Raw genomic sequence first — 18,008 nt, forward strand, 5'->3', positions numbered from 1 at the left:
ATATAGATAACTTCCTACACGGCTACTATCCCTAACGACCAGGGTCCACAGGGTCCAGCCTCGTTCCGCAGCAGCTGCAGCTACCATCATCACCGCAATAGATACGGTGACGACATTCCGTACCAGAGACCAACGTCCAGCCTCATTCTGAGGCAGCTGTGGCCACCATCATGGTGATTAATATCGTAGCATTCCATACATGCAGAGTTCAACTTTCATCTGGAGAAATATCAAAAACATGTGTTTGTGTGTTGTAATGGTGATGGATAAGGTGACATTCTGCACTTTGTAACACTCACAGCCTACATATTGTGTTGGTGATTAAGTCACTACGGTTCACTGTATTATTTATGAACCAGGAGATAGTACAATTGTATTGTTTATGAAAAATAAAGATGTTGTTATTTTGTAACCAGGTAAAAAAAACCTTTTTATTGTTACAGAGGAGTTACCCATATTTATCCTCACATCCCTATCTTATTTTTAACAAGGCTGTTGATTCTATTATAGCAGTGGTTGCTAAAGGGAAGTTTGTCCAATGTCATATTTTATGAAATTAGTTATTATTGAATTTAAACTTTTATGCCATTATTTTGCCGATGTAATTCTTTCCTGTAGTTAATATATTGTTATAACATTATGATATAAACAAATAGTTACTGTGAAAAAAAGAAAAAAGGTGTTTGGTATGAAGCATGACACCAACACCTGTTTATTTTGTTCACATGTGGAACTGATTGTAAGCTCACCTGGCCTAAAGGACTGGTGAGATTATGGTACGATGCCAGCATCTGTAGTGTGTGGTGCCAGCATCTGTAGTGTGTGGTGCCAGCATCTGTAGAGTGTGGTGCCAGCATCTGTAGTGTGTGGTGCCAGCATCTGTAGTGTGTGGTGCCAGCATCTGTAGTGTGTCGTCTCTCTCTCTGTCAACTTTTCCTAAAAATCACAATTTGTCTTGAATGACCCTGTGGATTTTGACAAAATTTGGCTGAAACATCCTTGGGTGATGGAGAATCAATTTTGTATAAATGGTGGGTCTTCGAAATGTCTTAAGGATTTGGCTCAAAAAGGAAAACATAGCAAGTTCTTTAAAATCCTTCTTTTGTAGGATTATGAAAATATTTGGCAGAGTAATTTAGTCTTGAGCTTACTTGAGTGAAGGGGAACTAATTTTGGGGAACTAATGATGGGTCTGAACCCCACCTCCAGGGGGCTGGAGGGATGGGTCCAATATGGAAAATAAACCAAATCTTTCTTCTCCTGTAGAAAGTATATTAACTGCAATAGCCAGGTGAATGATACAGGCCCTCTTGGTCTCTTGTTAGCTACGATATACAGTGTTTTTGGTGACTGGCTGTGTGTGCACATTGTAGGATAATTCTACATTCTATACTAACAGTAAACATATACATTACTGTTTTATTACCCGATCTTGGATTCACACTCTCACCTCAGCAATGAACACTTTCAACTTGATGGACCCACGTAACTACAACTAAGTGTAGTCTTCTGGAATCATTTCACGCGGAAAGCATAGTGTCCACACGGATGTATACTATCTATCATTGTAATATTTTATAGCTATAATTGACACATACAAGGTCATCAAATCCATTTACATGATCTATCTTATATCTGTTAGACTTGCGATGAATTTTAGACTACCCAAATGGACGGTATCAGATGTCAAGTACCTTCCTATACCATGTACTAAAATGTTCCCATCGTTGATGAAGTATTTTTTGGATGAGAGAAGTTTTCGGAGTTTTCACCGTAGCGATATATATATATATCTCTTATGTTTTCCACATGCTTGTCATCCAGATTTCACCCCGTCTTAATGCTATTGTCTAGGTTACCTGCGTAATGACTGCAGATATGATATTTTCGTGGCTGGCTGTGATGCAGAGAGACTTTATAACCCCGCTGTGTTTCACACTATCAAATTCCAGCTCCAACATGGATGTTAAAAAGCATATCTGAAAGCATGTGTCTGCAGATTTTCTATTGTCTGTTGGCTTTGCCCTATTTCTGTGAACTCTGATCATGAAAGGCATATAAGACAAGTAGAGAAGGGAGGAAGAGGGTGAAAAGAAGAAAAGATGAAATAAAGGGATAAATAAAAATGATTGATTGTGGATAGAATTAGGGAAGGGAAAAGTAGGGATATGGGGAAAAGTTATGGAGAGAAAACTAGGGTGGGAAGAAATGAAGGAAGAAGGAGGAAGAAGATAGGAAAAGAAAAAGAGGTGTAGAATAATGTAGGGTAAAGAGGGGGGTGACATTATATAGAGAGAAAGGGAGGACGGGAAAGAAATAGAAATGTAGAATAATGTAGGGTAAAGGGGATACGGGGATGGTGAAGTTTTGATACTGACAGAAAATGGACGCGGGAAGAAAAGATTGAGACAAAAATTAAAGTAGGGAAATGTTTGATTGAGACAAAAAAATGTTGAGGAAATTTGGAGAAGAGTATTGCGGCATGATAGAAAACTGGAAGAATGGAGGAAATTTGGAGAAGAGTATTGCGGAATGATAGAAAACTGGAAGAATGCAAAGTAAAACACAGACAAGAATTAAAGGTGAAATTGTTTTATTAAACTATGGAAGGAAGGAAGTAGGGGGAAGTTAGATAGAGAGGTATAGGGCTATATAAGTTAAGGAGGAAAGGGATAAATATAGAGATAAAAATGGGAGTTATAATTAGATTGGGAGAAAGTTTACTTCGGATAAAAATTGGAGGTATAATTATATTATGGGAGAAAGTTTACTAGAGATAAAAATGGGAGGTATAATTAGTTTATGAAGAAAGTTTACTAAGAGGATTGTGGGAAACAGTTTACTTAGAGGATTGTGCGAAACAGTTTACTTAGAGGATTGTGCGAAACAGTTTACTTAGAGGATTGTGCGAAACAGTTTACTTAGAGGATTGTGCGAAACAGTTTACTTAGAGGATTGTGCGAAACAGTTTACTAAGAGGAAAATGGGAGGTATAATTAGATATTGGAGAAAGTTTATTAAACAGAAAAATGGGAGGTATAGGGCTGTAGAAAGGAAGTTTTTGAAAAGAAAAAGGACTAGAAGATGGGAGAAGGGCTCAGATTTCAAGATCCTTTATAGAATGCACATCAAAAAAATCTCAGAAGACTTATCTACTTAGCAAAACTTCTTTAGCAAAACTTCTTGATCAATATTATTTTGTTTAAGGTAAAAGGTTTTTAAGGTGATAGGCTCTGCTGAAATAAGACCAAAATGCAGATGGAAACATCACTGTCTGATTGTAATCTTGATGTATTGCAACTTGTCAGGTTTGTTTTAAACAAGTGAAACTAATTCAACATGCCCGTAGTGTTTCTGATTTCTCTTATCTTGTTACGATAGTTAAAGTCTGATTTATTCTGAAGATTGGAGATGAAAACTTTACAAGGAATGTTTTAAAGATCGTAGACGAAAATATTTTATGTCTCAAACTTTCTTGTATACTGCAATAATGCATCTTTGATATTTCATTCTAGTTAATGAATGTTTCCAAGTAGGAATAACTGTCGATAGAAATTCTGAAATAATCTCTTACTTTCACTTTGTAAATTTGACTTGGTCTTAAGACTTTAAGATGGTAACCTTACTTCTGTACATTAGACAAATTTGGTTATTCACTGGTATCAATCTGTTTTTACTCTATCTGATTTGATGAAATGAATAAATGTCGCCGAAAATTGAGAATTACTGTTTTACTTTCACTTTGCATTGATTTTGTACATGCATGATGTGATTTGTGAGGGTACTCCATTTGGTAATCTCTCTATCCGATCCGTGCGATGCCAGATATTGGACGTCGCTGTGTACACTGTATGGAAAACTATCCCACACAGCACCCTAGGGGTGAAGCATGTGGTCGTTAAATTTGTCCATAAACCATGATTGTATAAACGTAATATTTTTTATAGGTTTTACTTATCATTTGATTGCATCTATCTGTTGAGCTCTGTCTGGTTCAACAGCAGACATCAGGCCTCGATATTCTAATCTTTGTTAGCTCGAGATATATTAAAATTTAAAAAAATAAAGATACAAGTAATTTCATAGTTCACACCTCCAGAAAACGTGTCATAAATTACAGCAAAAAAGTAAATCTTAATACTTCAATCTGCTTTTTCAGTAAATTTACGCTATTTTTCTAGATTTCCGGTGGGAAGTGTTTTTATGATAATTTACTGTTAAGTTGACAGGGTAATAAACTTTGGGACTACGAACACAAAGTCCCAAGTACTCAGTAAGCTACAGCTACCCAGCTTATAAGTGACCTTCAGTTCCTGAGCCTTATCTCCCCTTGCCTACATTGATCCTTCCATATGTGGGCCACAAGGGAACAGATCGCCCCAGCCGGAGATCCTATCACACCACATAGTTTATACTAGACACCCATCATTTGCATACTAATTCTGCATTATGCATATAAATAGCCATCTGATTGACAAATTATGGCGATGATTGATTTCCACAAGGGTGCTGAAAATGAATTACCAAACCAATTTGTCATGATTAGGGAAAGCAATGGGACAGAGTTGCGCGCTCTTGTTTGTCCGAATCTTCTCTCGGCAGTGATTTGACTGTATATTGCTTTATGATAAACACATAAAATTCTGGTATGTTTGGTAGATATAAAGAAATGATGGTCTAGTGTTTTGTCTGATTACATTTAGAAGATTTTGAGAATAGATTTCTCTGCTGTTTTATTTTAGTATGTATATGGTCAGAGATATAAAACCATTTTTCTCTGATGGCCGTGGTATACAGTACAGAGACAGGAAGACCTGATGTCTGTAATAGAAGTGAAGTTCAGTGTGTTCCAGACGATGGATTCCCGTTGAATATTATTGAAAGAAAAAGAGTCTCTTCTATGATTTTGAAATTATAAACATTTAATGTTGGGAAAGCTTCTCTGTGTCATTTCCACAAAAAAAATAAAAAATACAAAGCAAACAAAATGTGAACAAAAGAAAAAAAAACATGTTAAAATACAAATATATATATAACAGAATGTAATTTCAAATATACCTACTGTCATATTTATGATAATTTGATCAATGATGATAGCCACATATATGGGTCCTGTATTATTGGGTGGTTGTGAATTGGATACCTTGGTAATACACCTAGCATTCACCTATATGGCCAGGATTCAATTCTGATTGGTTGTTGAAAGGTATGTGGGCCAGGATTCAATTCTGATTGGTTGTGGAAAGGTATGAGGGCCAAGATTCAATTCTGATTGGTTGTGGAAAGGTATGAGGGCCAGGATTCAATTCTGATTGGTTGTGAAAAGGTATGGGGGCCAGGATTCAATTCTGATTGGTTGTTGAAAGGTATGGGGTCACCTGCCTGACCACATCCCACACCAGCCCTTGTGTGCTTCCATCCCGGCTAAAAAGCATGATTAATATAAGTTGATATAACTTGTTTCACAATTGTCTTAAACAAAATTTACATATGTTTACATACATCCCTATAATTATTAATTATTCTTTCTTTACTTTTCTGTTGAAGCACTCAAGCTTTAAACGTCTAAAATTCTATATTCACATTGTAGAGTAAGATTAAAACATGGTACACTGCTAGCTAACACATTATTTAGTTACATGATCATGAGTACAGACCCAACTTGATGATATCATGACTTTACCCTAGTGAACTGCCGAAGTTTGTCAACACCACTATATGTGTGTAAGTGACAGGAGGATTCTTCGTTTACATATTCCTGGTACTGGCATTTACTCCAGGAATCTTTTAATCTTTCATCACATTTATTTAAAACTATATAAATGTAAATAGCTTAACATATTACTTGTCAGAATTCATTTCCATCCTATGTTAAATAACCTGCACTTTGTACACTAACAAGTAGAAATTCCTCAAGTTTGTAAACTTTTTTTTCTGTTAAACTTTTTATATGTGAAAATATCTGGTAAATACTTTTATATTTATTTCATTCTCTCTGAAAATAAAACTGCTTGAATGAAGAATATAACAAAAGCTGAATTGAAATTGTCTAGTGACTTCCGAATTTGTGAATGGTCCACTTGAAAAATGTAAGTGCATGTTGTGCAAGTTTACAAGGCTCAGCTTTTTGATTTAGAGAAAAACAGCCAGAAACCATATAACTTTATCATAGATTCCCGAGGTTTTACCTAAAAAACACTCGGTTCACTAAACTCAGGTGACATGTTTTTTCATCTGTGGGTTAGATCAATAATCTTTTTTTTTAAAGTGTCATTCATGATACATCTGGGTAATGGTAATTCTGCATGCTGTGGCAAATTGTTGGAATTATCTTATTTCAAAACTTAAAGGTGAAACTTCCATGCCGAGATCTTTCATCAGATAAAAGTGTAAATGCCAGTCCAGTTTAGCTTTTTAAAATAGTCGTCTAACAAGAGTTATGTCCCTTCGGCCACTACAGAACATCTCATGTAGTCCATTTTAATGTGAAGGAATTTCTGTTGGTATTATTTTTGATAAAACCTGGCATTTTATCACTAGATTTTCTTGTCATTTCATAGCAGGAGGGGAAAAAAAGATACGGGAAGTAATCTGGTTATGGGGAGATTGTTTGAAAAGTTTTATCACTGGTGCCCGTAGCTTTATCAGCTGGGGAGGAGATAGTGGGATTTGCCTATCGGTGATATGGTTAGTTCCCTGGCCTGTGTAGCCCGCCCCAGGGGGGAACTCCGATACCAGCAACGTCCATCACAGATACTGCTGATATGTCACTGTGGTTTAATTCTAACAAATTGCAGCTCCTTCGTCAGGTTTTTACCCCATAAGATTACATACGTAATACTATTTTTTACTGATTTTTTTATTTTTATTTTTCTGTGTGGTGCCATGGGAAGGTTTTTTAGTGCGAATATGCTTCAACATGTGATTGTATTGAGTGACAAGTGTATTTGTAAATTAAAATTGAAGATTAAAACAAAAAATTCTCAATGAAAGGTTTCCAGTGCAATTAATTATCAACAGTTGATATTGCTAAGTGACCAAAGGGTTTTAATCTCTGTCTGCTAGTGCCTGGTCAGTGCTAATAAGTCTAATTAAGAGGAAATTATTATAACACCACACAGATGAGTTTAGGGATCTGACCCCAGTTTAATCAATCTTCCTTAAATTAAGGAACCCCCTAAACTTAATGTTTTTCTCTTTAACTTCAATAATGCTTTTCTAGGGATATTTTGTAATTTGAAGAACATTGATGAAACTGGGGTTTGTTTTTATAGATGACCTACATACAGAAGTAACAATGGTATTCGTAAAATAATCAGGATTAACGTGAGAAAAACACCTATTATCTTCTTTTTCCTATCATTTTTTGTTTATTTGATTTTTAAACAAATATGAATATCCCATGTTCTTTAAAAAGTTTTATTTAGTACAATTGAAGTAGCATAACATACAAAAATCAAAATCAATTCAACGTCAGTTTTTGTCTTGGTCTGATAAAGGTACCATTCTGAATAGCTGTTCATTCTGACATGTGAAGCTGGGTATGCCATATTTTATACCTAACGAAATATCTACATATTTATTTGATAATTTTTTTTTTGGCAGACAATTGCTCGCCAGAAAACAGTTTTTGAAAAATTTATAGCTGTAGATTAAAAGCATCATTGTGTAAACATTTGTATGTAGTGAGATCCCTGTATCATAGATTCAACAAATAGTGGTGCGATAGATAGGATACAAGGTGATGCCCTAGCTACCCACATCTCTCACATAAGTGCCGTTGCTGCTGATACTGTGGTTACGTAACGCCAAAATGTGGCCATATCACACATCTTGTAGAATGCTACCTGCAAACAGGAAGAGAAAAAAGCGAATAATATGGCATTTTTTTGTTAAATAAATACCCAATTGTGCGACGGTATCGCTAAGCCACACTGTGAAGGGAACTGCAGGGCAGACATCTTGGTGCTCCATTACAGCTGAGAACCAGCATGGAACAAAATTCATACTTTTTTTTAACAGTTTAGACTTTTGTCGTTGTATAATTTCTATGTATTTGATAAATTGGAATATATGCAAGGCAAACAGTTTGTTTGATAGTTAAGTTGTTTTTTTATATTAAAAAAGTACAAAATTCTCAGATGAAATGTGAAATAAAGAAAATATCTGAAATTTTTAGATGTTTATTTCAACATATGTGATACATGTTGAGCCCATTGTGTGGCTGCATGCAGAGCTTACATGATAGAGCTTGACAGAATCTCGGTCTTGATGAACAAAAGGGACGCGATATTGATCAGTTAATATTGACTGAAGAAGACGCGGGCAGTCAGAACGCTCAAAAACAGGGGCGGCGTTTTATCACTACAGGGCGTCTGGCTGGCAGATTTCGCATAAAGAAAAGAGGGACGTTTTAGGACGTCGTCATATTGTCGCGGTGCTATCCCTATTGGCTATTAAATATATGTAATCTCAGCAGATAGCAGAATTGATGTAGAGTATAAAGTTCTACAAGTTCAAGGTCACAAATCAATTTAATAAAAGAAGAAAATCTTTTTTCCACTTTGAAAATGGCTTTATATATATATTCATATATATATGTAATTTTAGTTCCAAGGCATTTGTAAGGACTTTTCTTAGGTCACCTAAGCAAAACTCAATGACCTTTTCCAATCTTGCTTCGTCTGGAAAAGTCTGTCATTAGTGAACATTTTTACAATTTCGACTTCTTTTCAAATACTCTGAAGCGTTTTTGATGAAATTTTGTAAATGCCAGCAAAATTGTAAATCATGATCCTCAACCCCCAGCGCCAAAAGGGGTCACATTGACTACTGTTTTTAAAATCTTTTTTTCAAAACACACATATTGTAGGAGCTGAACTTTTACTATTGTTCATATCGGAAAATAACATTTTTGAGCATAACTTGTTTCCTTCCCATTGGAAATGATTCAGACTTGGTTAGAATTATTAGCATTTGATAGAAGTTTTATGGTGTGCATACATCGACCTTGGTTGACCCCAAGGGACTGGGGAGTCGGGCCAAAGAGGGTCAAATTAACTGAAATTTCAAAAATCTTCTTCTAAAGACCCAGATATGGTAGAATGAAATACTCTTCATGGATGGAAAGGGTCTTGGGGTGCATGCTTTATTAAAATTGTAAATTTCATGGTCCTTGGGTCCCACATTTCCCCCGGGGAGGGGCTGAACTAAACTATTTTTTATATAGGAAAAAAAACATTTTTATAACTTTAGTCTGTCATTGGATCAGCTGGATTAAAGTGACACAAAGGATAAGTGCATATGGTGGCTTGATTAAAGACACAAGTTACTAAGCTATGGCTGCTGCTGGATCTGAGTGACACATTAGGATTTTGGTAGTGGTTGGATAGTCGACAACCACCAAAAATGATGGGTGGACAGGGGGAGGGCCTCGGTGGCCGAGTGGTTAAGGTGTCCCGACACTTTAACCCTAGCCCTCCATCTCTGGGTTGCAAGTTCGAAACCTACGTGGGGCAGTTGCCAGGTAATGACCGTAGGCTGGTGGTTTTTCTCCGGGTACTCTGGCTTTCCTCCACCTTCAAAACCTGGCACGTCCTTAAATGACCCTGGCTGTTAATATGACGTTAAACAAAAACAAACCAAATGGACAGAGGGACAGATTAGTGGTGACTGGATAGTCGACAACCACCAGAAAGTGATGGGTGGACAGTGGGACAGATTAGTGGTGGCTGGATAGTCGACAACCACCAGAAAGTGATGGGTAGACAGGACAGATTAGTGGTGACTGGATAGTCGACAACCACCAGAAAGTGATGTGTGGACAGTGGGACAGATTAGTGGTGACTGGATAGTCGACAACCACCAGAAAGTGATGGGTAGACAGGACAGATTAGTGGTGGCTGGATAGTCGACAACCACCAGAAAGTGGGTGGACAGGACAGATTAGTGGTGGCTGGATAGTCGACAACCACCAGAAAGTGATGGGTAGACAGGACAGATTAGTGGTGACTGGATAGTCGACAACCACCAGAAAGTGATGGGTAGACAGGACAGATTAGTGGTGACTGGATAGTCCACAACCACCAGAAAGTGATGGGTAGACAGGACAGATAAGTGGTGGCTGGATAGTCGACAACCACCAGAAAGTGATGGGTAGACAGGACAGATTAGTGGTGGCTGGATAGTCCACAACCACCAGAAAGTGATGGGTAGACAGGACAGATTAGTGGTGGCTGGATAGTCGACAACCACCAGAAAGTGATGTGTGGACAGTGGGACAGATTAGTGGTGGCTGGATAGTCGACAACCACCAGAAAGTGATGGGTGGACAGTGGGACAGATTAGTGGTGGCTGGATGGTCGATAACCACCAGAAAGTGATGGGTAGACAGGACAGATTAGTGGTGGCTGGATAGTCGACAACCACCAGAAAGTGATGGGTAGACAGGACAGATTAGTGGTGGCTGGACAGGACAGATTAGTGGTGACTGGATAGTCGACAACCACCAGAAAGTGATGGGTGGACAGGACAGATTAGTGGTGACTGGATAGTCGACAACCACCAGAAAGTGATGTGTGGACAGTGGGACAGATTAGTGGTGACTGGATAGTCGACAACCACCAGAAAGTGATGGGTAGACAGGACAGATTAGTGGTGGCTGGATAGTCGACAACCACCAGAAAGTGATGTGTGGACAGTGGGACAGATTAGTGGTGACTGGATAGTCGACAACCACCAGAAAGTGATGTGTGGACAGTGGGACAGATTAGTGGTGTCTGGACAGGACAAATTAGTGGTGACTGGATAGTTGACAACCACCAGAAAGTGATGGGTGGACAGGACAGATTAGTGGTGACTGGATAGTCGACAACCACCAGAAAGTGATGGGTGGACAGGACAGATTAGTGGTGACTGGATAGTCGACAACCACCAGAAAGTGATGGGTGGACAGGACAGATTAGTGGTGACTGGATAGTCGACAACCACCAGAAAGTGATGGGTAGACAGGACAGATTAGTAATGGCTGGATAGTCGACAACCACCAGAAAGTGATGTGTGGACAGTGGGACAGATTAGTGGTGACTGGATAGTCGACAACCACCAGAAAGTGATGTGTGGACAGTAGGACAGATTAGTGGTGTCTGGACAGGACAGATTAGTGGTGACTGGATAGTCGACAACCACCAAAAAGTGATGGGTGGACAGTGGGACAGATTAGTGGTGACTGGATAGTCGACAACCACCAGAAAGTGATGGGTAGACAGAACAGATTAGTGGTGACTGGATAGTCGACAACCACCAAAAAGTGATGGGTAGACAGGACAGATTAGTGGTGGCTGGATAGTCGACAACCACCAGAAAGTGATGTGTGGACAGTGGGACAGATTAGTGGTGGCTGGACAGGACAGATTAGTGGTGACTGGATAGTCGACAACCACCAGAAAGTGATGGGTGGACAGGACAGATTAGTGGTGGCTGGATAGTCGACAACCACCAGAAAGTGATGGGTAGACAGTGGGACAGATTAGTGGTGGCTGGACAGGACAGATTAGTGGTGGCTGGATAGTCGACAACCACCAGAAAGTGATGGGTAGACAGGACAGATTAGTGGTGGCTGGATAGTCGACAACCACCAGAAAGTGATGTGTGGACAGTGGGACAGATTAGTGGTGGCTGGATAGTCGACAACCACCAGAAAGTGATGTGTGGACAGTGGGACAGATTAGTGGTGGCTGTATAGTCGACAACCACCAGAAAGTGATGGGTGGACAGGACAGATTAGTGGTGGCTGGACAGGACAGATTAGTGGTGGCTGGATAGTTGACAACCACCAGAAAGTGATGTGTGGACAGTGGGACAGATTAGTGGTGTCTGGATAGTCGACAACCACCAGAAAGTGATGGGTGGACAGGACAGATTAGTGGTGTCTGGATAGTCGACAACCACCAGAAAGTGATGGGTAGACAGGACAGATTAGTGGTGGCTGGATAGTCGACAACCACCAGAAAGTGATGTGTGGACAGTGGGACAGATTAGTGGTGTCTGGACAGGACAGATTAGTGGTGGCTGGATAGTCGACAACCACCAGAAAGTGATGGGTAGACAGGACAGATTAGTGGTGACTGGATAGTCGACAACCACCAGAAAGTGATGGGTAGACAGGACAGATTAGTGGTGACTGGATAGTCGACAACCACCAGAAAGTGATGGGTAGACAGGACAGATTAGTAATGGCTGGATAGTCGACAACCACCAGAAAGTGATGGGTAGACAGGACAGATTAGTGGTGGCTGGATAGTCGACAACCACCAGAAAGTGATGGGTAGACAGGACAGATTAGTGGTGACTGGATAGTCGACAACCACCAGAAAGGTGAAGTATGAACGATGGGACAGTTAAGTGGTGTCTGGACATTCGACAACCACCAGAAAGTGATGGGTAGACAGGACAGATTAGTGGTGGCTGGATAGTCGACAACCACCAGAAAGTGATGGGTGGACAGTGGGACAGATTAGTGGTGGCTGGATAGTCGACAACCACCAGAAAGTGATGTGTGGACAGTGGGACAGATTAGTGGTGGCTGGACAGGTCAGATTAGTGGTGGCTGGATAGTCGACAACCACCAGAAAGTGATGGGTAGACAGGACAGATTAGTGGTGGCTGGATAGTCGACAACCACCAGAAAGTGATGGGTAGACAGGACAGATTAGTGGTGGCTGGATAGTCGACAACCACCAGAAAGTGATGGGTAGACAGGACAGATTAGTGGTGACTGGATAGTCGACAACCACCAGAAAGTGATGTGTGGACAGTGGGACAGATTAGTAGTGGCTGGATAGTCGACAACCACCAGAAAGTGATGGGTAGACAGGACAGATTAGTGGTGACTGGATAGTCGACAACCACCAGAAAGTGATGGGTGGACAGGACAGATTAGTGGTGACTGGATAGTTGACAACCACCAGAAAGTGATGGGTAGACAGGACAGATTAGTGGTGACTGGATAGTCGACAACCACCAGAAAGTGATGGGTGGACAGGACAGATTAGTGGTGGCTGGATAGTCGACAACCACCAGAAAGTGATGTGTGGACAGTGGGACAGATTAGTGGTGACTGGATAGTCGACGACCACCAGAAAGTGATGTGTGGACAGTGGGACAGATTAGTGGTGGCTGGATAGTCGACAACCACCAGAAAGTGATGGGTAGACAGGACAGATTAGTGGTGACTGGATAGTCGACAACCACCAGAAAGGTGAAGTATGAACGATGGGACAGTTAAGTGGTGTCTGCAATGGGACATAGTAGAATTTAGACTAGGTGGTCATAGAAACAGATCGGTGGTACCTGAACTATAGCTACACCACTTTAATGCTTCCCTTTAGAAAGATCTGCCGAATTTGATTCCTTAGAGAGTTGACAGAATTATGTCTGAACATATACACAATAGGTAACAGATTCCACAGGCAATGCTTCCAAAGACACATGTCAAAGTGTCTGCTTTCAATTTACAGCTAAAAAAAAACCTGGAATTATAAAAAAAAATCAGCCTGACTCCACTAGTAGTGTGTTGGTATTCACAGTGGTACCAGACATAATCGTTATAGGAAACAGAGAAATCCGCCTGAAATTTCTACCCCTCCCTTCCTCAGGGGGCTACAGATTGGTAATGGAGGGGTGGTAAGGGTCACAGGTCACAAGAGTGATACTTCGGTGTGACATTTGTTGGCTGTTTAAAGACTTGATGAACAACAGCAGGCTGTGATGAAATTTATGTGTTTCTGTGGTATGTGGCGTACACGCTTATGCCAGTTGTTACATCTTAGGACAATTTCTGTCGGTTTTCTTAAGATTTCATGCACTTTTGAAATAGGAAGAGATCTTTTTCTTTGTAGACTGAAAGGGAAATCTTAAACCTGTCCAAACTAGACACCACAAGGGCAGCTGGCATTCTGATTACAGAGGTTAATTTATTTAGATATGGATATTGATGAATGAAGATTTTTGGTATTATACTGGGAGTATGTAATTTGATAGGTTAAACCAAATTACACAGGTTTTAGTTTAAAACTACAGGTTACGCATTATTTGATGTTAAATGGCATTCACTGGTTTGGAAACACTGTAGAGTGGAACTGCATTAGTCTGGACAATTAAGTTTGTATCTCTAGTAGAACTTTGATCACTTCTGTTTATATATTGTATATTGGAACTGTGTAGAGTGGAACCACATAAGTCTGGACAATTAGTGGACACTTCTGTTTATATATTGTATATTGGAACTGTGTAGAGTGGAACCACATTAGTCTGGACAATTAGTGGACACTTCTGTTTATATATTGTATACTGGAACTGTGTAGAGTAGAACCACATTAGTCTGGACAATTAGTGGACACTTCTGTTTATATATTGTATACTGGAACTGTGTAGAGTAGAACCACATTAGTCTGGACAATTAGTGGACACTTCTGTTTATATATTGTATATTGGAACTGTGTAGAGTGGAACCACATAAGTCTGGACAATTAGTGGACACTTCTGTTTATATATTGTATACTGGAACTGTGTAGAGTGGAACCACATTAGTCTGGACAATTAGTGGACACTTCTGTTTATATATTGTATACTGGAACTGTGTAGAGTGGAACCACATTAGTCTGGACAATTAGTGGACACTTCTGTTTATATATTGTATATTGGAACTGTGTAGAGTGGAACCACATAAGTCTGGACAATTAGTGGACACTTCTGTTTATATATTTGACTTTGATTTAGTCTGCTGGAGATTTTGATTGATGTGTACCTGACAATATTATACTACTACGTAACAGTGGAATCTTTTCATTCTAGACATTTGTTTGTTCAGTATGTTCCATGAAAACTTATGTATCCAAGAATTATTCTGAATAACTTTATCATATATGCATGCTTGGTTATAGTAGTTTTCATTGTTCTGAATATTACAGCTCAGAAAAAGCCTATATCAAAAAACAACTGGAAGTTATCTGATAAACGGTAGGACTATTACTTTATCTGGCATCCATTTTCAACTCTGTAGAAACTAGCTGTCATATTTTCTGGTGTTCATAGAAAATGACAGGACATTAAAGTTGATATCCACGGTATTAATGTTAAATGGTACTAAAAATGAATATGGTGTGTTGATGAATTTGATGACAAAGCAGCAGTATTTCTCTTCTAACAGTAAAGGATGTGTCATTACCACAGTGGGATGCCACATTGATGGTAAATATGGATTTGAAATCTGGCTGTTTCCATGAGCGACTATCCTGATGCATATACGGATAGCGAGGAAACCCCGATGATGATTGATAGGCCTTTAACCAAGGGTGTCATCAGTGGCTGTTTTATTGTAAACTTTTGATTCCATCGAGCGACATTTGGGGCTCCGAGGACATGACAACAATCCCTGCTCTGCCACGAACTCAACCACACGGCAAAGAACGGCATGTCTCATTCCAGCCATGGACGATGATTGTTATCCGGATTTAGATGCAGCGACGTTGATGCAATGCTGGAAGATACTTTTGCGACGGTAGATGTACACATGAATGACATCGTTTAATGCTTTATTTGAACACAAAGCCCCCATCTTTTCATTATAAAAGGCTCAGTGTATAACACAGCGTTAGATAGGATTACACTGAAATATTGATTTCAAATTAAGACGGATTAAAGATAATGATTTTCATGAAATGTGATTACAGGAAATATCGTATGATGTGTTTAACTTACTACAGGGGAACATAATCTTGTAAAATATAGAAAATCTTCATCACATCCGTGGGGATTATATTTCAAGCCTCCTACATGGGTTAGAGTAAATGATCACATTTGCTTTTTATTTGGAGTTATGTGGAATTTGTCGCAATATCACATAGATGTCTGATGACTGGCTGTATATATATAAAAAAAATTATATTAATTGACTATTGGTCTGGCATTTTGTTAGTTACTGGTTTACCACCTACATGACTCTGCCCATTAACTAGGTTTAGTCTCACCGACTGTAGTCAGTGTTCTGTCGTGTATGGTGAGGCAAGTCTCAGTCAGATTAACGAAGAAATTGGAAATTTTTATCATTTGATGTTTTTTTTCTAGCCTGATTTTTCATGACAAACCTGCCTCATTATCATACAAGTAAATTTAAATGTGATTACATCAATCTGTGTAGTCTACCTTGTATTAATTTGAAGTTGATTAACACTAACATTTTTCTGAAATGAATTCTTGAGGTAAACATAGAATTATAACTGGTATGGTTATTAATCACGTCTTTTGATTGTGTGTAATGACACAGTACTGCTGGTTGCCTCGCACAGCTCTAACAAAGAGGGCGGAAGTTTATACCCGCACCCGGGACCCAACGACGACGACGGATATAGATGTCGTGCCGACTGATTACGCTGCGTTTTCAATGACTGGATCCTGTCACGGCCGAACAAATCCCATTCATACTTTCCCTATCCGGAAATGAGTGTCCATCTCAGCATCTAGACTGGTACTTGATACATCAGCTGTTCTAATCTTGGTCGACAAGCCCACATGTGGAGTCAGACTTTACTGGTGGTAGCCCTCATCCATAAAACTCACACAAAAACACTAATTTGTGAAAGGCCTGCTCCAATTTCCGTTAACTTTTCACCTAATAGTTTTATGTTTTGTTTCATCTGATAGTCATCCCAAGCTAGGAAGTCTCTATATCGCAGCTTCAACGTGAATTGACGGACAAGATTTTATTACTGACTTCGATTCAGCAGACGGGTTGGTGTAGAAACTAATGAATAGAAGGAATTCTGAGTCTTTAGAATTAATATCAGGTTTGATAGATTTGTGATCAACTCATTTCATTGTTTATCCATCAACACCGTAATCCCCTGACTCAATAAAGACAATATCAAATGGTCGTTTGTTAATTTTGCACACTCGGCTGACTCAAGCTACCTGAGGTAGACAATAGCACTGTGCTGGACCAAGCATCAGATTCATTTACACAGGTTTGTAATGGATGTCTTCTTTCCATTCAAACTGCGGGAATGAAAATGACCCAAATTTATGACTGTTTGTACAGTAGCTGTGAATGGTTAATGTGACAAATTAAATAGGTTTTCATTGCCAGGAGATGAAACTGTATACCTGGATGACAGTCACGGTCGGTTTGGTTAGTGATGTCATTGTCCCTAGTGGCTCTCACTCCTAACAGCCCCTCAGATTTCACTGTGTTTGGTTTTAATCATTATAATTCGTGGTTTATTTGGGAATCTTTTTACAGGTTCTTACATTCTCAAGTAGAACTTGGACAGATTTTCATGGGAATAATTCCTAAATAGGAATCTTTATTTTCATTGAAGTTTATATTTGAAATAGATTGCATCCTTTTCATTCCATGGTATTGGTAGAATATAGTTACTCTCTTTGACAGATTTTATACAAAAGTCACAAGTATGAGTAAACTTAGGACATTGTTATGTTTTCAAGGTTCCAAAATCTGAAGTTGGAGGTCACACTTGCTTTTATAGACAATCATCAACTGATTAAATTCAAACGCTTAGCAACTTCATTCTTTCATGGATTTTGGTCAAACTTTATACAAGTCACAACATGGCAGTTGGGGCATTTATGTCTTAAGACATTTTTCTGGTTTCTTTTCTATCTATGTAATTTCACTCTAGTGAATGATTTATACATGTCACCCAACTGTATTATTCCAAATCTGTGATAAATAAAAAGCTAGTAGTAAAACTATCTTATGATATTGTACAAATACATTTTACTATAGACAACAATTATGCAGTAGAAAAAATGCCAGTTAAATGAATATTTAATTAAGAGTCTGAGATCATGCTCTCAACTTACTGTAATTGAGGGATGCCTGTGACTTGTTTCCCAATAAATGATGCTACCTATTTATACAGCTGCTCGTCTATGTCTGGCGAAGATTTAAGCTGATGTTGATTTTGAATTTCAGCCTTCAGTGACTTTAC

The 18,008-nt window shown here is 38.9% G+C and overlaps 1 protein-coding gene across 2 annotated transcripts in view; it reads left to right on the plus strand.

Annotated features, from left to right (window-relative positions):
* LOC117334053 (S phase cyclin A-associated protein in the endoplasmic reticulum-like) overlaps window positions 1–18,008 on the plus strand; it is a 114,350-nt gene that overhangs the window by 60,049 nt on the left and 36,293 nt on the right. The gene's annotated exons all lie outside the window — the stretch shown is intronic.

The sequence above is a fragment of the Pecten maximus genome, chromosome 9 (genome assembly GCF_902652985.1).
Source record: "Pecten maximus chromosome 9, xPecMax1.1, whole genome shotgun sequence".
NCBI lineage: Eukaryota > Metazoa > Mollusca > Bivalvia > Pectinida > Pectinidae > Pecten > Pecten maximus.